At 44.5% G+C, this 22,211-nt stretch overlaps 1 long non-coding RNA gene and 2 other non-coding genes across 3 annotated transcripts; 1 reads left to right on the top strand and 2 right to left on the bottom strand.

Annotated features, from left to right (window-relative positions):
* Nucleotides 1-498: 498 nt before the first annotated feature.
* On the bottom strand, nt 499-20,995 carry LOC137851547 (uncharacterized). Its single transcript, XR_011093278.1, has 3 exons — nt 20,901-20,995; nt 4,491-4,594; nt 499-1,458 (listed from the first exon to the last, which is right to left on the bottom strand). It is a non-coding gene; the product is annotated as an uncharacterized lncRNA (long non-coding RNA).
* Nucleotides 1,089-1,161, top strand: TRNAF-GAA (transfer RNA phenylalanine (anticodon GAA)). The gene has a single exon. It is a non-coding gene; the product is annotated as a tRNA-Phe (tRNA).
* TRNAF-GAA (transfer RNA phenylalanine (anticodon GAA)) lies at nt 12,141-12,213 on the bottom strand. The gene has a single exon. It is a non-coding gene; the product is annotated as a tRNA-Phe (tRNA).
* Nucleotides 20,996-22,211: the final 1,216 nt, after the last annotated feature.

The raw sequence follows: 22,211 nt of genomic DNA, 5'->3' as shown, positions 1-22,211 counted from the left end.
AGGCTGTTCCAAACTGTATTTGTGCAATCCCTATTCACTGTGCTGAAGGAACTGCTCCTGTAAGCACCTTCTGAAGATAAAAACACACAGACCTGCTCTGAACATACAGCCTTGGGTTTATGGAAGTCTTTTTTTTTTTTTTTTTTCCCTTTTCCTCTTTCTTCTTTCACCTTTTCCCTTTCTCCTTTTCCTTTTCTTCTTCTTCTTCCTTTTTTTTTTTTTTTTTAATTTTACTTTTTTCTCCTTTTCTCCTTTTCTCCTTTTCTCCTTTTCTCCTTTCCCTTTCCCTTTTTAATTCTTTCTCTTTTCTATTTTCCTTTTCCTTTTTCTTTTTTTTTTTCTTTTTTCTTTTTTCTTTTATTTTTCTCTTTTTCTCTAATTAGCAGAATGTGTTGTGGTCCATAGGGCAGAGGTGGCACTGCAGATAAGTCTAACTCTACAGAAGAGAATTAAATTAACCAGCATAACTGACATCTAAGTCTAACCTTAAACAGAGTGACAAAGAATTAGTATTTGAGGAAGGAAACAACAGGTTCTGTTCAAAACAAGAAACACGGAACAAATGGTCTGTATTTGATAGTTCCTTTTATTCTGTTCCCATTCACAGTCATTTGTTGAGCTTTTCTTACTATTAATTTGTCTTTCCTCTTCATCCTCCATCACCCTTGTCATTCAGCTGCCCCATCAGTAGTTTTGCATTTATAGAGACCTAGCTCCATCTCCTCATTTTCCTTGCAATGATTTGTGAGTGACAGATCCCTTCTGTAACATGAAGGTAAATGTACTCCCCTTTCAGCCCTACAGGAATGGAAGGTTTGCTTCCATGCTCCTCTTCCATACAACCCCCAGAGACATGCTGTTATTGAAGGCTCACACACAGAGCCTCTATATATAGAGAGGTGTCTTACAGTGAGGGCCCTGTGTTGATGCAGATGGTTGGACCATTGTTTTTGAGCCCAGCCTGTCTGCATTCTGTTCCCTGAAATGACTTGTTTGACTCATGAGCTAATGCCAACAAGGTTTGTCTGGAAAGGTCTCCAGGATGATTACATTGCATCAGGTTTGGCGAATATTCATGCCAGGGCAGAGCTGAAGTAGCTCAGCTGGGAGAGCGTTAGACTGAAGATCTAAAGGTCCCTGGTTCAATCCCGGGCTTCAGCAGCCTTTTTCAGCAGTTTTGGGGGTTTTGGTTCTGGGCTGACCAATACAAGAGAGAAATGGAGCTACTGGAGAACTTCCAGCAAAGGGGAGATGATTAAGGAACAGAAGTATCCCTCATATAAGGAGAGGCTGAGGGACTTGGGGTTGGTTGCCCAGAGGCTGTGATATCCATCCTTGGAGATCTTGAAAAGCCATCTGGAAAAGCCCCAGGCAATCAGTCCTAGGCAGCCCTTCTGAAGCAGGTTGTTTGGACCAGGAGACTTCCAGAGACCTTCCAACCTCAACTACGTTACGATTCTGTGGGTAGAGAAAGAAAGAAGTTTAGGTAAACAGCAGGGATTGTCATCTTCAAATATTGCCATTAGCAATGGCCACCTGGCCAATCGGCACAGCCATACGGGCTGACTAACCAGGCAACAACAGCTGTGATTATTATTGGGATATTAGAAAAATGGACGTAAATATAAATGAGAGCAGGTTTACACATTCATATCCTTAAAGAAACATTTATTGGGTTCTAATTTTTTATTTTTATTTTTAAAAATTTATTTTCGACAAGCTAATAGCTCTGTGGACAGTGAGTGTTTCAAAATTATCTCGCCACCAGCTCTGAAATCCTGGTGTCTGTCATCTGTTGCGAGAGCTGCAACGCTACGTCACGCGTAGAGCCCCCAAATAAACTTCCGTTCTCATTTAAGACACCATCTGTGTCCCATTTCTGCAGCGCTTGGCACAGCTCGCTTCCCTTCTATGGTGTGTTTGTTCCCCTCGCGGAGCTACAGCCTTCGTTGGAGGTGGGAAAGTCAGCAGAAGCGGATACCACCTCCGTGCCAACGGAGAGCACTTTGCCGCGATGTCTTTGGGTAGCGGGGTGTTCTCTGTGTTCAGCCTTGGTTGGTGGCCCTGGAGCAGGCTCAAGGGAAGCTTGTGGAAGAGGTAGAGCCTCTATTAAGTCATGTTTGGCTGCAAGGAGAAGAGACTTCATTAGGCTGTTGGCTGTTAATGAGGACACATGCAGTGAGGTGAAGAGCCAAGTGGGAGCATCATAGACAGGCGTAAACACGGTGGTCCATCCAAATGCTCTTGGTTCTTTACCTGGTAACTGATGGAGTTCATAGCCTTGTCTTCTTATTGTGTAATTAAATTAAGCTTTCTTTCATAACTCTGACAGCTATAATTCACTCCAAAACAAAAACAACCTGATCTTAAGATTTCCAGCAAACTAACTGAATGATCTGTGCAAATCACATCGCCATGCCTCAGTTTCTCTCGCTGTAGCTCTGAATCCTGCCTTCCATTACCTTCCTCAGGTGTAGTGAGAGTTAACTTGCAGGTGAAAATACTTCATGTTTTCAACTTGTTTTTGTGTATTATCCCAGCACGCGTCCCCATGGATGATGTTGTATTACTCACACACCTCAAGTCCTTTTTTTTTTTTTTTTTCCCTCTAATTCCTTTTATTTGCAAGAGCTGTGAACAGTCATGCTATCCAGGAAAACACAGTCTTCATAATGCTGGCATCAGCGTCATTGAGCTGTGCTCAGGAGATGGTTTCTTAGGAATTCCTATGACTTTCAGGTGAATTTGCTTCAAACTTTAACAGAAACAAGGAGGAGGGATGGATAGGGAAGAAAACAAGGACAGCTCATCTCAGAACAGAGAACAAGATGAGGTAAATAAAGCGGAAACAGAGTAGGAATGAGGATCACAGAGTGGAGGTGACGTAAGGCAGTAGAGAAGCCAGGGGTCATCTTTGATAAAGACCATTTTAAATGACTGAGAAGGACTTTGGGATACATCTGGAAAAATAAGACATCATATAAATGGAGCACAGAAAAACTTGGGTCATTATGAAGGCAAAGTCTAGGAGAGATTTGTTACTTTTTATGTGTATCTGAAGGAAATAAACACCAAGGATGGAGAATATAGGGTCAGGCTAGCAGGTAGCATGAGAAGAATGGAGCTAAAGTGGTTAATGATATGGCTTGGCTGTAAAATCTGAGATTTCTGCCTTCTCAGATGTAACAAAGTAAATGAAGAAAGCATAATGAATCAACACTTTCTCTTCATCCTCCTTCTCCTGAGCAATTCTATTTTATTTTTTAACCAAAGCTGAGATATTATATAAGCTTCTCAAACCAGAGAAACATCTTGGTTTTAGCCTACTTTTGAATGTGTTTTATTTCCTTTTTGCTTTGGAAGATGTGTCCCAAAATTTTTCTTGAGCTCAATTTGCTTGCCTTCATCACACCCAGCAGTACCAGCTTCCATACACTAATTAATGTCATGTGAAGAATGTGAGGGAGAGTTTCTTGGTTAACGTGATGAGATAAGCAATGCTAAGCCTGTTATATCACCAACCTTTCCCTCCCTGCCAGAGCTGAAGGATCTGGGGAACAACAGGAGGCACAGAGGATGTGGACCAACATGCAGTCTTATTAGCCATAATATTTGGCCTTAATCAGAAGATAACTGGTATCAGCCTATGAGCATGGCAGAGACATTGGATGGAAATGTCAGTTGCATCAAGGGATCTCCAGTCCCCCAGAACAGGTATAACTCTGGCTGAAACTGGATGTCAGGAGGGAGTCAGGTCTGGTGAACACATAGAATACGGAAGAAAACATTCTGACCTTGCCCTCTTCTCCAGCTAGTTATTTCTTGGAAGGGCAAAATATGAATCAGCAATTGCTCCCACCGTGGTTGTGTCATTCACTAAGGAACAAGCTCTTTTTGCAGTTTTGTTTGCCATTCATTCCAACTCTCTTTCTGATAACAGGACATCAACAGAGGTAACTTTGACCCTGCATCATGTCTCAAGAGACAACTTCAGCTGGGTCACCAGAAGAGTAGGATGGCCGGACTGGGTAAGGCCATAGTCCATCAAACCCTGTCTTGTCATGAGAGAGTAGTTTGCAAAAATCTCTGATACAGACAGCTGTGGAGCTTCAGTTATCTGAGCTCAACAAACCAGAGGTGTTGGGACTTCTTCAGCTGCCAGTTACCTTAATATTGCTATATTTAAAAGCTCTGATAGATCTGTCCAAAATATGTATATATATTGTTATTATTATTATTAATAATACAGCAATTGAAATGCCTTTTTTTTTTTTTTTTTGACTATTTACTTTTCTACCATTGACTGATGAAGTCTGTTACCATTCACAGATATCTCCACTGCCCTTGCTCACTTTGGCAGGAGAAAGGACCATCACACAATGCAGGGATAACACAGTGCCAGAGGTCCCTCCAGACCAGTCTCCAGCAAGCTGAATTGATTCAAAGTCCTTTTCTGCCTCTCCTGTATTCATACAGTGACCCACATCCACCTGAGTCCCAGTCGTGTGTAGGCTCACTGGACACTTTGCTGTGCATTCATCTCATCTGCTCTCAGACCAGCCTGCAGTGCGTTTCATGAAAAGCCAACATTTTCCTGAAAAGACATGGCAGAGAGGGAGAGAGACCTTTAATCTATTTTTTTTTTCAGCTTTCTTTATATACTACTTTGAACTCTCCTCCAATCTCTTCCCAACTCTTTTTCTCCTGTCCCTCACACCAATAAAACACGCTAACCAAAGGTGGCTGACATGGCAGGGGGTGAACACAGGAGGGAAATCGTGGTCCCTGGGAGGGAGAGCAGAAACCCTCCGGCAGAGAATAGGAACAACTAGTAACACATTTCCAGAGCACTGACATGCTCGCTGTCTGTGCCACCCACCTGCTCGGCTCGGCTGGCCTGCCAGCTCCAGGCTGCATACACCCACCTGCAAGAGGCAGCCAGCCCAAGGGAAAGTTCACCTGGAGGGGAAAGCAAGCAGCCCCCAGAAGAGGTGGGAAGAGGACAGGGGATCCTGCGAAATACCATGGTTGTGTTTCAAGAAGGAGGTTTTCTGAACTCAACCTGATTTGGGAGTATAAAGGAAGGGATGTGGGGATGGCAAAGGGTGTTTTAGCATCCTCATCCAGATGATGCAAATATCCATAAAGTTTACCTCTGACATTAATTTATAGTGTATTCCTGAGGAAATTTTCCTGTCCCATTTGCAAGCACTGCTTGACTTGGTTACAGTGTGTGAGACCATTTTGTAACTATTGAGACAGCCACCAGCCCTGGAGTGGGATAAATCCCCCAGCACTGCTGGAGAATTAACGCTGCAGATGGCTACGGGAATACTTGCAGGTGTTGAGATATTTGTGGTGTTTTGCCTCTTTCTTTTGACAGCTTTTGTCTCACTTGTTTGCGTTGTTTATACCCAGTCTCTCCCAGTGTGTTCAACCCACCTGGGGAAGTCATGGGTGATTCCCACCCATGGGGAAAAATTCAGAGTTTACCCAGATGCACAAGCTGAGATGCAAGAGATGTCTGGCTATGAACTGCAGTCTGAGAAAAATCTAAAGCAATTTGTGCTCCTTGAGCACATGGTGGGGTTGAGGTTATGTGCAGGTACTTACCGTTTACTTCAGAAGCACTAGGTAGCCGAGAAGTGCCAATATATTTAGTGAGGAAAGCAGATACCAAACCCTGAGCTAACAGGTGTTTCCCTGGGGAAGCACTGAACAATGGAGCTGATTTCTCTCTCCTGACTTTCCCTGAGAAGCTGGTGAAAAAAAAAAAAAAAGGAGCTGTTAACTCAGAAACTTCAATTAAATGTTTAAAGCTACAGGTGATGATCTGGGACCTAAATTCCTGAAAATCTTTGGGCTAAAAAAAAAAAAAAAAAAAAAAAGCATCCCCAGTGGCTTTGCAAGCCTTCTAGTCCTGGAGTTATTTGCATATGTGTATATATATATTTAATGCCTCTAACACTAGGGAACTTGTATGGCAAACTAACAGCCACAGTAAAGCCTGAACTCTGCTTTTGCAAGCTTTCAGGTTGTCACTGTAGCTGCAAAGCTAGCTTCCCTCGAGCAGCAGACAATCCAGTACATCTGTGGCCACCCATCAGGATCTTTAATGGGGTGGCTTCAAAATCAGCAGGCAACTGTACTGCCTCTCACTCGGTCCAAGTTAAGAAAAGCTGCCGCCGTTTTCTATGCTAATTTTATGGTTTTCAAAAGCCCATTTCATGTCTCCTCCTCCTCCATATACTTCTCTCTCTTGCTCGCTCTTGCTCCTCCTGCGGAGGTGCCGAAGCCTCCTCCGTCAATTTGTGAGAACTTCTGCTTGAAAACTAGAGCAGAGAATCACCCACGTAACCAGGCTGGCAGGAAAATATCGGAGGCAGAGACACTGACTCAAAATGACTCGAGGAGTTTCCCCGTGTCAGGGTGAAAGGAACGGGAACCTGAGCCTGACATTGACTTCACCAACATCCCTAGGGCATAAACCTGTCCATCGTCTTCTGACCGCAGCTGGTGAATTTGCTCATTAGGGAGACATTTCTGCATTTGTTTCTACCATGTGTTCTTTTCTTATTTTATCAGTTTTCTGCTTGCCTGGAACTTGTGGTGTTCCTTTTTTATTTTTTTTTCCCATGAGAAAACTTGGCAAGGCAAGCTTTCTTCTAGACATTTCCAATTGCTTATAATGAGGGATTATAGGACATAGCTGAGTTTCTGCAGACAGAAGCGAAAAAAGCATTTTCCAATGTTTGTGTCATAATACGTGTAGCTGAAGAAGGTGATCTAAGTGCAGTTTAAAGCCCTAAAATCTAGTAATTGAAATCATTTCTGAAATGGATTCTCTTTCTTTTTACATTAACTGCTTTAGAGCTTTGCCAAGGATGTTTTCTGTGCTGCAGATGCTTGTTGGGAACCAAGCTGCAATCCACCCACCTTTCTGCATGGACTACCCAACTTTCCCCAGTCTGGCACCTTCCATGTGCTCCCAAAGGCTGGCAGAAGACCATTTGCCCTTGCCACAGCCTCTGAATCCCACCCCGGGCAGGGAAATGAAAACCTACGTATCTCAGAAGCGACAGCAGGAGCTCCACAGCCCTCTTTCTCTGGGCGTTTTTGAACACAATTTGCATATTTAAATAGCCTACTTCCACTTACAATGAGCGGTGCTTGATGTTCTTTCCTTTTCCTCCACTAGCACCCTGCAGTCACAAATAAAATTAGACTTTGCCATTCAAACTGAAAATAAAGGATAGCCCATTGCCCCAAAAGTTAACAGCCCAAACACTTAACAGACCAAATAACAATCTAAACTACAATTAATTAATCAGCCATAGACACTAAAGCTAAAACCCTTTGAAAGTTTTAACTGCCTATGTACTTTAGTACTTCTGAAGAATTGAGCTGGGTCCAAAAAGTGTTCAGTTATTCTCCATTTTTAGCACTGGGTATTCAAACTGGGCCACTACTGTGTGTGAAAGAGGATACTTTTTTTTTTTTTAATTTTTGTTTTATTTTGTTTAGTTTTACTTTTGTTTTGTTTTGTCTTAATTTTAGCTGATGCACGACTATATGACTTTTGGGGATGTTCCTTAGACAGAGAGAAACAATCGTAACCCAAAATTTTCGAGGACCCTTGCTCGATGACCTGAATGGACAAACTACCAGATCCTCATATCTGCCACCAAAAAACAATGCTGGGTAAGTCATGCCCTACATCAAATTTAGTAGGTGAACTGGGGCCCTGTGCTTTTCAAAACCCAAGGACTTCCTGCTAAAAAGAAAAGCAGGGCTGGATTTCAGAGGAGCTCAATATTCAGAGTTTGGAAAATTGGCTGCTCAGTTGAGCTCATAGGAGCAGCTGGACCCCTATGGACCATCCCCTACGGGTGGTGAAATGTTGGGTCCCAGGCCCTGGATCACTTCCCAAGGCTCCTTGGGGCAGACTTCAGCTTTAGGCATTTAATGCAATAAAATTTTAGGTTACCTTAAGATGCCCTTTAAAGTCGATCAGGAGAGTTAGTGCTTCTGAGGCAACTTGCTGAGATGTTAGAGCCCAAATTGGAAGACTAAGATGGGTTGGGAAGGGGCAGGACTGAACATGCACACACTTAATTTTCCATCAGATGGTCTGGATGGCAGCTCCTGTGCACCCATCACATCTAGGGCAGCAGGAAGCATCTTTTAATGTGAACTTAGGTGGTCTTCATCATAATCCGGACTCTACAACAAGCAGAGTGTGTGATTCCTTCAGGGCCTCACACAAGCTGCCTGCTCATGGCACAGTGCTGCTACACCTCTGAGATCTCTGCACTGCAGCACAAACTGAGCCTTAACGTCTTTATGCCTGGAGTAGTAATCATAGCATTATTGCTCCCATGGCATGCAAATAATAATCCTTTCTTTTCCTCATCTTGTAGCTGCCATGTAATTTAGGAAATTAATCTTCAGGGCTGGGAATGTCTTTTATTGTCTCATGTGTTCTTTCTGCCCCTGTCTCTGTCATGGCTAACTCTCCCTGTCAGAAAGAGCATTTTCCAGGCTGACTGCATAATTTTGACCCAATTTTTGATGGGTGAAACTGAGGCATCAATAAAATAATTGCCTTCTCAGGTTAGCCGTTGGCGAAGAAAGAGACAAAGCAGATGAGCAGTCCAAATATTACAGTAGGTCCTGGGAGAATGTAAGAAGGAAGCAATTGCAGAAACATTTCATGGAAATGCAAATTATCACAAAGATAGCAAAATAGGGAAAGTGATGATGGGAAGATGCATGCCACTCCACATGACCTTCTCCTCAGGCAGCTTCATTGACACTGCAGCAGTGTTTCACAGAGACTGCAAAACGGAGGGCTGGGGTCTTCTGTCTGACCCCATAAAACACAACTGCAGACGTAGTAACCCCTTGGGTGATTTGCATTCAGTATTTTCAGTGGGAAATTTCCCAGACCTACTAACAGACCCAGAGCCAATCATGCTCCTATAGTGGCTTTATAGAGATTTTCTTTTCTTTTTCCTTTTTTTTTTTTTCCTTTTTCTTTTTTTTTTTTTTCTCTTTCCTAGACAAAAGAGTCTTAAGCTCCTGCTGAGGATTCCTGTTGAGCTGATCTTTCACTGCAGAGCCCCAGCATCTCAGCGGCACCGAGATGTAACACCGGTGCTGTGCAGTCGGAGTGGGTGCGTGCCAATTAATCCGTGCCAGCACTTGTGGCAGGAAAGATGGAGAGAGTTGTATCATGAGGACAGGGGAGATGGGCAGCAGCAGCATGTCAAGACTGAAGGAATTGAGAAAAAGACAGGGAAACAGTTAGAAAAAGCAGAAAATCAGAGCTGAAGGGAGCTGGCAGAGCTGTGAGCATTTGTGGGGAGGGAGGAGCTTGGAAAGGGAGCAGCGATGCACGGGGGCTCAGGAGGAGATGGTTTTGGGGTCCGATGAGAGCTGATGGATCAGTGTGTGTGGGCTGGGCGAAGGCGCTGGCGGGTCAGCCGCCCCCGCGCTGCCTGCCGCCCACTGCCCTTAATCATCCTGCACCTTCCCCTTATTCATCCCGCATCTCGCCTCCCAGTGAGCAAGCACCATCCAGCACGGGGTTGCTTTGCTTTAACCCTTCTTTGAGCCAAAGGCAGAGAAACTCGGAAACTTTCAGCACTGAGGCTTGAGCCCGAGCTGTTTCAAGGAGGAAAGGAGATGGCATGGGAAGGAGAAGGTGGGAGAAGCAGCAACAGATAAGCAGATCTGATCATTTCTGATAGCACTGCACTGTGGTCCCCAGGGATTTCTTTACGTCCTGCAGTGTGTAAGATCAAGAGCTGATAGTCAGCATTAGTGGCAGCCTTTCCTTGGCTTTCCCACAGATGTGGCCAAGGATTCGAAGCAGTTTGTTTGCAGGTTCCTCCTTGCACTGCGCTGCAGCCATGTTAAGGGTGAGCAAGCCCAGCTGCCACCAGCACCTCCACAACTGCAACAGCGATGGCTTCGACCACGAATCCTCCAAATTTGTCTATAAACAGATACTAAGGAGAAGAAGAGGGCAAATGCATGTGATAGCTCCCCCAGCATCTCTCCCACCTCTTGGCCATTTTCAGCTGATGGGATTTGCTTAGCTGGCTGTGGTTTATCTGTTCAGCAATCCATAATAAATCTCTATTCCGAATTTTTGTCTGCAGTGTGGCTGGCCCTTCTGAATTGCCTGGTGGTGGGAAACACCAGGTCCTCTTTGGGAGGATTTATGCTAAAGCCTACAAATACAACTGGCCTCTCCAGCTCAATGGCACTAAGACCACCGGGTAGGGCACATTTCTCTGTCATATTGCTAAAACCTCTTCTCCCCACTATAAATACACTATACCCAAAATTCCTCTTGGAAATTTGTTTCCCTGCCCCATGTTCTCCCCAAACCACATCTGGTTGTTGTTTGGGAGGGCACAAGGTGGCACAGTCAAGCAGTGTGGATGTGTGCTTGAGTCCAATCACTGGCCCTATTTAGATTTTTAGCACATATTAAACCAGGAGTCTAGCACCAAGTCAAAATATTGTTTAGCCAGACTGCTTGAACACTAAGCCTGTGCCAGCTCATTGCTCTCTGACTCATGATCAGTGTGTCTGGTATCTGATTTGCTTCTGCCCTTAGGGCCCAAGGCTTCACTTCTCTAGTGCAGTAAATGAGGTCAGAGAAGTTCAGTATAGAGCCACAGTGTGCAAATTATTCTTAAACCTGAGGACAGTGCCCGAGATGTGCACACACACCTGCCTGAGTCCTGGCACAGGCATAGAAAATAGAAGTAAAGGGTCAAAGGGAATGTATTTTCTACGTGCTGTATCCTTGAGCCAGAGGATCCTGCCCGAGTGAGTCAGGTCTGCAGAGGGATGTGCTGGGTGAGCAGCTGGTAGATTTGCTGAGCCACGCGGGAGGGAAATGCATGCTCTGGCCCTACCGGCTAGTGGGTGGTGGCTGTTGGCAAAGAGATTTGCCCAGAGGGCCCCATGATGTCTCTTCCAGGCTTAAGCAGGTCGTGATGTCATTCACTTATGCACAAGTCATTATTCACTACTTATTATTCAGGAGGAAGCCATCTCCTGGGAGCACTGCAGGGTCTGAAAGGGTTATGCCCACCATCAGAATGAAAGGGAGAAACAAGAGGTCTTTGCCCTATTTTGGAAGAGAGATTGGATGAATCGATCTTTGAGAATTCTGTAATCAAATGTTCATTGCTTCTCGTTTCATTTTTTTTTCAGAGAACTTGCAATTGAGATCTTGTCTTTGCAGTTTGCCTGAAGGTCTCCACAGATCAGGAATTAGTCAGAAAGGAACAGAGAGCAAAACTGAAACACAGTCACTTAGTTATAGAACTCTTTGAGGGTGCTTGCACGTCAATACTATCATCTCAAAGAGGCTAGTGTAAGAAAAGAAGAGGTTCAGGAAAAGGTATAAAGCTTCTTCAGAGACCTGGAACTGTTTCCTTATGAGAAAATAAAAAATGAAAAAAAAGGCATACTGGAACTTTTCCTCCTGGAAAAAGACAAATTGTGCTTCAAAGTCAGTTCTGATTCAGACTAAAGTTAACTCTTTCTGATAATATAAGTTTTTCTTTTCCATATCACATCTCCAATTTATTGAATGCACCCATAAACCACTGGGTCAACTTTGCTATCTCTTTAGGGGGTAGTCCATGACATAGGGGAATCCAAAGAATAGGCAACCCAAAGATGAGGGAACAACAAACAAACAAACAAATAAATAAATAAATATATATGTATATTTTTTTTTCTGTTGAAGACTTTGAATTATAAAACTCTGTTCCTGATTCACTGAATTATTTAGGTTGGAAGGGACCACTGGAGGCTATCTGGTCCAACCTTTCTGCTCAAGCAGGGCTATCTACAGCAGGTTGCCCAGGACCATGTCAATACAGCTCTTGAAGATCTCCAAAGAGGAGACTCCACAGGTATCTGCCCCCACCCCTATCTTGATACCTTTTCTCCTCCTCTCCAGGCTGAATAGTCCCAAGACTTTCAGCCTTTCCCCGCAGGAGTATTCCAGTCTCTTCTTTGTTGTACTTCATTAGACTCTCCCTAGTACCTCCACACCATGTCCATTTTGTACTGGTGAGCCCAGAACCCCAAAACTGTTGGAAAAAGGCTGCTGAAGCCCGGGATTGAACCAGGGACCTTTAGATCTTCAGTCTAACGCTCTCCCAACTGAGCTACTTCAGCTCTGCCCTGGCATGAATATTTGCCAAACCTGATGCAATGTAATTATCTTGCAGATTTATACCATTAAGACTGCCTTTGTGGACATTTGAGCCTTGCCCTGTTACTGGAGATGTCTGAGAAGAACATAACTCCATCTTCTTTGCACCCTCTCTTCAGATATTTATATACATTGATGAGGTGCCCCTAGCAGTATCTTCCAGGCCAACTTCTCCAGGCATTTCATGGGATGTTGTGCATGGATAAAAGGGCTTCAGAGGCAATTAGAGAACAGTGGAAACTTAGTTCCACCAGAAAATATAAGCTGCCTCAAAACCACTCTTCTTTCTTCCCCAGTCTGAGAAGCTATTAACTACAAATTACTAGGATCTGAGAGAATGCTGCACAGAAACTAGTCAGCAACTTTCTTCTTGTCATTGAAGTTGTTTCACCTGGTTTGCTACTTTCCCAACCTCCTTTCTCCATATGCTACTTATAACCCATGCCACCATAAATAAAGCAAGCAGGGTCGTTGTGACCACCAGAGTAGGAAGCCCCCTAAAGCCTTTGGGGCTTGGGTGGGGTTTTAACTACCTATTGACCTTCAGGCAATGGAAAATTGCCCTTCATCTCAAATACAATCTCACCACAGTGACTACATTCAGGTTGCCTGAATATAGACATTCAATGTTATTTGTAATACTTTACAAATAACACTGCAGTTGTATGACAGTTGCATCCCAGTTGTATGACAGTTCCTACTCCAGAGGACTGTAGACTTTCTTCATACACCATGAAAGAGATGAATCTTTCAACTTTCTATCATATTATTCAACCCTGGCTTGAAAGCTCTTGGGACTCTTAAAAAGTACCAGGTACCTAGGAACATAAAATATGTCCTTCCTTGTCAGATGTAATTCATTTCTCTGAAAGAGGCATGGAAATAAGCTCCATTAGAGTGAGCACACCAGGATGGACACTAGCTGCAGTCCATTCACTTTGATCCATATTTAAGAAGTTGGAAGGAACACCTCTACCTGGTCTTACAGCATCTGTTTAGGGATCTATTACCAATGCTTAAACCTCTGTTGAAACACAGTTTTGGCCCAAACTCAAAAATGATCAGAGATCTTTGAATGAGAATGGCTTTGGTGGATAAAGGCACAAAACAAGAATAGTTCTTACAGCCACATTTCTACTGTTAACATTCCTCCAAGCAGGTTTTCTCAGAGGCTGGACTCAGATGTCGTTCCCTGGAGGAGCCTGAATCATCCACACCCTGTTGGCTGTGGGTGAATGGCTGGCAAGGAGCCACCTTTGGGTTTCTCTCTAAGAAAGGGAGACCTGCCAGGTCAGCAACTGTGGAAGCATGGCTCACCTGCGGCTTAGCTCTGCCCTTTCAGCTGTCTCATTTATACTTCACCAGCTTTCTCCTTGCAAAGGCAAATGACTGCAGAAGCCAAAACAGTTCTGTTTCTCACCAGCTTTCCTCAGACAGGAAGAAATGATCCCAACATGGGAACTGTGGGATTTGACAACCCACTCTGCCTTACTGGAAATAATCAGGCATCAGCTGGGTACAAAATTCCTACAGAAAGATAAGCTGTGCTACCACTTTGCAAATGCTAGCAGTGCTGGGAGAAATGAGGAAGTGAAGGACCTGATAAAGAACAAGCCCTGAAGGAAGTGCTACATTGCAGTTAAATTAGAAATTTTAGAAGCTGACTTGCTGGGAAGTTGGCTCATACAGATGGTGAAACATCACAACTGAAAGTCTAGGAGCAAAGTTATCAGAAAATAGAGCGGAACTGCAAGTTTAACACGTCTGACTGGGAGGACTTGGAAGCTCAGACTTTCTCTCATTGAGGAGAAAGAAATTCAGCCTGACCCTCTGACTTGTTTCAGACCTAAGGGCTGGAGCTCTGTAGGGAGTCCTGCAAGGGAAATGAATGATGTGGAAGGAAGAGTGAAATTGGGCTCACTGCTTTACTTGCCTTGTGGGCAGGTCAAAATCTCTGGTTTTAGCTGACACTGCTTTTTTGAACCAGGGCTGTGGACACTTCCCTCTACCACAAACAAGTCTAGCTCACTGCCGCAGTGTACAAATGCAGAGATTTGGGAAAACTGCTTTGACATCCTATCCACTGTCATGAAAGAGAGACAGATAGACACTGGGGACTCCTAATTGAAAAATAACCTGTCCCTTTTTCTATCCATGTCTCCAGCCTGTCTGCCTACACGAGAAAGTTCCTGATAGGTAGCCTCATACTTCTCCTTTGGTTTCCTCTGATGTTCTCAGTTCAGTTGAGTCTCACTTGCACTGGGTCTGTAGAGTGTGAGCTCCCCTGGGCTTTAGACAGAGGTTCCCTCTGTGTTCTCTTACCTGTTCTCGTTTCCACTGCAAAAATTCCTGTTTCATTCACATCTTACTGTCTGCTGTTTTGGTGTTCCCATATAACAAAGGATGTAAAAAAGACTAGCAATATGAAAGGGGCAATAAAGTCACTTCTATAATGGGAATGGCTTTATAAGCTGTGACTATTCAGTCTGGGAAAAAAAAAAAAAAAAAAGAAAAAGAAATGGAAAAAGAAATGGAAAAAGGAAGGATCTTGCAGGATTTAGAAATAAGTCAGAAGGGGTTGACTGCTTATTGTCTCTCCTGATACAGGAACTAAGGCTTATCAGTTCAAATGATCAAATGACAAACTCAGAACAAAGGAAAAGGAAGAATTTCTTCACACAATATCTGGATATCTATGCAACTCTTTGCTGCAGGACCTTGTAGATCACCAAAGCATATGGTCATTCAAAGAGTGACTGGGTAAGTAAGATTATTGAGGGAAAAAAGTCCACGTGAATTTGAAACTACCCGTTTTAGTTCACATGGTTCCTGAACCACAAATCTCTGGAGACTGGGAGAGTATCTGGTGGTATAACACTATGTGCTTTTTCTATTATTATACTCCACTGTAGGCATTAACTCATGGAAAATGTCAGAAACTGGGTTTTGAGCTAGCTGTTCTTCTGTACATCTTCTCTGGCACCTCCCTGTCTTCATGCCTGGGCTCCCTAAGACATCAAGACAGCATCAACCTGTTAAACCCTGTTGGCATGATGGGCAAAGAAGAGATATGCTGGAGGTGTCAATTTTAGCTATCAGCCAACTGTGTGATCTACCACTCCCACACAGGTATTTGACACTTCTGCTAGGTCAAACAGATGTCAGGATATCCCTCTCTTTCCACTTTCCTTCCTTCTATTCTTCCAGTCTTTCTATCACTCAAGGCTGATCTGCCTGTGCTTTTTAAAACATCCATCTGGCATCCACCAGATGCATCTTTCAAAAGTTATCACATTACACCCAGGCAGAAAGATGTCATTGAATGCTTATCCCTTGATCTGCTGAGCCTGACCATGATGGGAGGTTGGAAGCTGGCCTTTGTGGGTCAGCATGGATTCATCGCCCCTTGCTGAGTGCACTCTTTTTTAATGGGGGTCAATGCATCAAGCAGATGGAGGTATAGAGAGCTGACCTTTCCTGCCCAGCTCCACACGTCAGATTTGCCATAAATCTTAGTTTTCACTGCAGATTTCCTGGCACCAAACTATGCCACTGATCAGATTTTGCCCTATTTCTCCATTCTTAACCCATCTATTTGCACCAGGGGAGCAACAGACAACGGCAGGGTTGAGATGCTATTGCTTTTCACATATTGACTTGGCTCTGATGTGTCAAATAAAGCACATGTTCCTCCTTTAGGTTTCTTGGATTTTTTTCTGTCTCATTACACCGAGTAGGTTTCTGGTTTACTTGAAAAGAATTTTCAGTGATTATCTCTATTTTGCTGTCGCTTTTTTTCTCTCCTTTTTATTTTTCCAGAGTTTTCTGAAAATGGTCTCATTAAGAACATGGAACTCCTGTTTCTGAAAAAGGCTCCTTGAGGTTTGCAAAGGTCTCCCAGCAGGAAGGTTTCTTGTCTCCATTTTTCCCTGCAGTTCAACAGACCCCCAAGTGAGCCCATTAACAAAAATGGACTGCTCAAAAAAATTCTACAAAATATGCAACAGCAGCAGCTCCAGAATGTAAGGCTCCAGTAGGCAACAAACTAGGTTTGCAAACCTCTTTTCTTATGGCAGTTTAATATGTTATGGAAAGGATGTGCTAATGACACAAGGGCGACTGTGGGTGACAGCTACCTACTGCAATAGCTGTGAGGAGACAAACTAAAGGGGTTAAAATATGGTGCCTGAGATAAGTCAGTTGTTATTCTGAAGAGATAAATACATCTTTGAAAAACAGAATTAATGAAGCCTGGCTGCAAAAGTATGCCTGTCACATAGCCTTTTTCTTCTCCCCTCCTCAGTCTGATATCTAAAAAATGCTGAGATCATTAACCTACCCTTTGGGGGGAGGACAACACTAGGCCTTCTTTAAAATTTTCATTTAAGGCTTATCTCTTAAGAATCCAGGCTATGAATAATGGGACTGATGTCATTATGTGCAATATCTCCAAACTTGAAACATGAGTTTTGGGTGGAAGAATGCAGGCTGTGGTCCTGTTGCTGCCTAAGAGAAAGGAACAGGATGTGGGAGAAAATTTTCAATCTGCCCTGTTGTGAAGTACCCACCTATCCAGTGGTAGGAAAACACTGTGAGAAGGATCTCCAGACCTGGCATTTAAGTTCTTCCTGATTTGGGGTTTCTCTTTGCTGAGAAAATTGAGTTTTAATGTTGGCCCTAGAGACCCTGTTACAGAAAGAGACCTAAGAGTTCTTGGATGCGTTTCACTCAGACTGGTGGGGCAATTTTGGAAATACAGAAGTCTGTATTCACCTGTGTTCAATTCTTGCTTCTGATCAGGGAGAAGAAGGTATTTGGGGCAGAAGTTTCTGAGCTTTATTGGAATACTCCAGATACTGTGCAGAAAAGAAAGCAATAACCATCCCCTGGTTATGTCCTGCATAGACCTAGGCTGATGAGACAGGGGAACACCTGGTCTGAGAGTATTTTCTTGGAGCTGAGTACTGAGGCACACAAGCCTCAGTGAGTTCAGTCTAAATGTGCTTTGTGTCAATTACTGGATATTGCAATCCTGCAGTTGTGCTCAGTGTATGAGTCCTGTTGCTTTTTGCAGGCTTAATAACATTTGCAGATCCCTCTCTGCCTCCACAAACTCACAGCACTCTGTGCTTTCCCCAGATCTTTCTTTCAAGATGGATCGCCCACTGCCATTTCAACCCATCAAAACTTCATTTTCAGAAGGATAAACCTGATGCATTTGGGAATCACTTTTTTAATAAACATCAATAGACCAGAGGAATAAAATGGATGCTAAGAAAGCAGAAAAACAACAGCAAGAAATCCCTTGCAAAAATAACAGGTGCATTAAATTGTGTGGGGGTATGTAGGTATATATGTAAGACAATAATACATGAACCAGGTGGCACGCTACCTCATTAGCAATCCACTTTTTCTTGCCAAACAGACTTTGGTGAAATTCCCTGAGAGGTTTCCCAGAAACTCATAAAATTAGTAGTAAACAACACTTCTTGGGGGTTGGGAAATATTCTCTGAGTCTGCCTAGCATCCCAACCCCCTTCTGAAGTTTCCTCTGTTTTGCAAAGCATCCAGAAGACATTAGAAAGAAATTAAGGAACAAAGGAGGGGGAATAAGAAAAGTACATTCAGAATCCACAGTAATCCACTTCACATTGAAAGTATAAGAATGATTGCTTGGACAGTGATAGTATCTTGATGTATAAAATGGGTTTGTTACTTAACTCTGGTGATTCACGCTGTCAGGCACAGGGATGAGGCAGCTGCCAAATTTGATGCCAGGAAGGAATTTTCTCTCCCAGAACAGATTGGCAGGGAATTTACAAAGCTGATGGGTCAATAACAAGGGTCAAATATGGTTATGATGATTATGTGGACAGGCTGGGGTGACATCCCGGAGCATAGCAGCACTATCATGACTCAATGGTACCAGGCATGCCCCAAAAATCAGTGCACAAACCTTTAGTCTTTTCTCCCTCAGCTTCATTAAACCTGTCCACAAAGGGATGACTTTGGTGGGCCAAGTGGTTAGATGAAGAGCAGGGTAGTGACTCTATTCATATTTTTCACATCATCCTTTTCATCTATGTTCCTAAAAAGGGCTTAATTGAAGCTCTGTGAGGCTTAGCTGTTGGCTGTTTGGTTTTGTTGTGTTATTTTTCCTGTTTTTAAAGAGTGTTTAAAGAACATGTTCCAGCTGCCTGGAAGGAAAAAGCCAGAAAGAAAAAGAGAACAAAGGAAAGCAGTGGAGATATTTAATTGAGATAATTTTAGCTGTTCTAAATGGCACAGGCTGTGTGCACAAACATTTGCAGAGAGAAGGAGATGAGGAAGGAAGAGGGAAGAAGTTTTGTGCTGCACAATAAGTCCCCAAATTAAGGGGAGGAAGGTACCCTGTCAGATATTGACAGGATCCTACCTAGTAGCTCTTGGGTAACTGATTTCAGAGCCTCAGTGGTCTCCTCTGCACTCTACCAGACCTTCGCACAAACTCATCCAGGCCTGGCAGGATAAGACAGGGAAACCATTTCTTTATGGGTCTGAGTCCCACAGACAGGCACTGTCAAGGTTTCAGAAAGGGAATTGCCATCCTGGATGATATGAATTTAGATCCTTCCTTGGTCTCAGCTCTTGTGTCCTAGGTGAACATCTGAGGAGGGCCTTCTGGATGGGGAGAAGACTTTGCTGCTCCTTCTGGGATCCTTATGTTTTGTTTGCGATTAAACAGAAACAAGCAGAGAGATAGCGTTAACTTTCCTGTGAGATATGGGAAATATAGCCTGGGGTCTATATCCTGAAATTTGAGACTGCCAAGCCTGTATCTCAGTCTGGTCCAATGGATGTTTGGTGAGTTATCTGAAGCAGAAAACCTTTTGCAGCAGATGCAAGTTAGAGCATAGCTTGCTATGTGGAGGTCAGAGCTCCACAGATATGAAGAAGTCACAGTTCATATCCTAGTCAAAAGAGATATTTTGGACCTGGTTTTCCACAGGTCCTCAGAAGGCTGCCTTACCCCTAGACTATTCTGCACAATGTTGCACTTGTTGTTGATAAAGTGAGTGATAAACATGCCCTCTATGTCTAGACTAAGACTATGGGTGGGGGTTGGTGCTTCCTGAACTGCTGGCAGAAACACGGAGATACATCAGTTTAACAACTGTTAAACATCTATTTAAAATCTGCTTCTATTTAACATCTTTGTCAGTGACATGGACAAAGATCGAGTGCACCCTCAGCAAGTTGGCTGATGACACCAAGCTGTGTGTTATGGTCAACACATAGGAGGGAAGGGCATCCACAGGGGCTTGGGCAGGTCTGAGAGGTGGGTTTCTGTGAACCTCATGGGGTTCAACAAGGCCAAGTGCAAGGCCCTGCAGCTGTGCTGGGGAATCCCAAGCTCACATACAGGCTGGGCAGAGAGTGGATTGAGAGTAGGCCTGAGGAGAATGACCTGGGATGTTGGTTGATGAGAAGCTTGGCATGAGTCAGCAATGTACGCCTGAAGGCCATAAAGACGGCCATATCTTGGGCTGCATCAAAAACACATGGCCAGCAGGTTGAAGGAGGTGATTGTCCCCTTCTGCTCTGCTCTTGTGAGACCTCACATGAATCCCCCAGCACAAGAAGGGCATGGACCTGTAGGAGTGGGCCCCAGGGGAGGCTACAAGGATGATCAGAGGGCTGGAGCACCTCTCCTGTGAAGACAGGCTGGAGAAGAGTAGGATCAAGGGAGGCCTTCCAGTGGCCTTCCAGTACCTAAATGGGGCCTACAGGAAAGCTGGGGAGGGACTCCCTTTATAAAAGAGTAAGAAGGAGTAATGGCTTTATACTTAAAGAGGGTAGGTGGTGACGCACTGCCACAGGCTGCCCAGAGGAGCTGTGGGTTCCCCATCCCTGGAAGTGTTTAAGGCCAGGCTGGATGGGGCTTTGGGCAACCTGATTTATTGGGAAGCGTCCCTGTCCATGGCAGAGGGGTTGGAATTAGATGATCTTGAAGGTCCTTTCCAACCCAAACAATTCTGTGATTCTGTACCCTGATCTGATTCCTTTGCCCTCACATGGCTTAATGTAGCAGACAAGCAGTGCCTTTCACATCCATCACATACAAACATGGAGGGGGCTGGAGAAGGATTTTGGAGAGCAAGCAGTGGATGGAAAGCAGGGAGCTGCATCTGTTCCTTACAGGGGATAAAAACCTCCAAATCTCAAGGTTTTCCCCTCTGTCACAAGCTCCCTAACCACTAGCATCCCTCCAGAAAGCCTAGCTGTCTCTGGGCAAAGCAGTGCTACAGGGACCCTCTCTCCCTCCCTGATGTACAGCTTGGGGAGAAGAAAAGAAAGCTGTAACCCACACCGTGACAGGCACCACGCTTGGGGAGCCATGCCCACACCATCCTTATTTCAGCATTGTCACCCTGTCCCACTTTCTCCCCCTGATAGCTCACCTAGCAAGCTGTCTCCCTTCCCCACTTGCAGGAAGGTGGAGGGGGAAAGGCAGGAGCGTGCAGCAGTTCCCGTCTCCCTCTCATGCAGCACTGCTCATCCCTTCTGCCTGCTCCCACTCGCCCCTTCTCCCCCACACACCCACCCACCTCCATGTCTCATCCAGGGGCGGCTCGGGGTCCCTCGGGCAGCCGCGGGGATGAATACTAACCTCTGCCAGGCTGCTCTTTAAGGAACCTTGTAATATGGAGCTGTTGCATTTCCCTCCCCTTCCTCCCCGCAGCCAGCCTCGCCTGCTGAATAACCTGACAGAAAAAAAAAAAAAAAAAAAGGGGGTGCGAGGTGGGGAATCCAGGCCACCGCGTCCTCCCCCGCAGCGTGGGCTGATTTTGTGTGGAAAAGGGCAGCGCTGAGGCTGCCGGCGGTGTCAAGCGGGGAGAAACGGTGGCAATCAGCAGAGGAGCAGCGGCTCGGTCAGCCAGCCGCCCCTGCATCTCCCCCCAGATTCTTTTCTCTTTCTGTTGCAATGTTCCTATGAGGCCCCGTGGAGGGCTAAATCCTATTGTGCTGGGAGGGAGCTGCCACCGCCTCCCCAGCATCTGCTGGATTGCACACAGGGGCCCTGGATGAGGGCAGCACTGCTGCTCCCAGCCCCATAGCCCTGCAGCACGACCATCGCTCCCCAGGTCACATCTGAGCAATATTCACCCTCCTGCACTTAGGGACCTTCCCCTAAGCTAATGCTTAAAGAAACCTGGCTGCAATTGCAGCCCATGATTTTCTTTTTTTTTTTTTTCTTTTTTTTTTTTTTAATATATATATATGATTATTTTGTATTTATTTGCTTGTTTATTCTTTAATATGTTTTTTTTTTTTTTTCCTTTGTTTTTTTTTTTTTTTTTTTTTCTGTTTTTGGTCATTCAGATGTCAGGCAAACCTGTGGGGAACAAATCTTTAGTATATCTCTTGGTGGTCTTCTTTCTGGATGGAACCAGCCCTCCTGAGAGTTAACCTCCACAAGGAGAAAGGAGGTTTAATATATTCATGTAGGGAGACACTAGAAGGGAAAAGATTGGTTCTGGGATCACCTCTGTCACACGTTTGCTTTTTATTCCTCTGTCCTTAAAGCGAGTTTCCTTCCCTGTCCATGTCCTCCTCTGTCTTCGAGCAGAGAGAACCGCATGTGGACCCTGATGCACCTGCCCAAAATTAACTTTCCAGGTCTCAAGCTCCAAATATGACCTAGACATACACCCTGAGGCAAATCCCCTTTGAATGCCCCCAGGCACACACCTTTCTCAGTGCAGAGATGTGAAGTCTCTGCAGTGTTTTGCTCCCATGCACCCGTGATTTCCATCCTGAGACCACCAAACAGTTGTGGAGGTGGTGGTGCACTGGGGAGCTCTGGCACCATCCCAATGTTTTTGGGGAAAATGGAAAGCTCCTAGAGAGCCTTAAGCAACAGCTCACTCCCCAGCCACTGGTAGTCCTGATCTAATAAGTTTTTAGTGATGTTTGGGGC

This window comes from Anas acuta, chromosome 2 (assembly GCF_963932015.1).
Source record: "Anas acuta chromosome 2, bAnaAcu1.1, whole genome shotgun sequence".
NCBI classification, from domain to species: Eukaryota; Metazoa; Chordata; class Aves; order Anseriformes; family Anatidae; genus Anas; species Anas acuta.
Note: the sequence above shows the minus strand (reverse complement) of the source record. Positions and strands in the feature narration are given on the sequence as shown.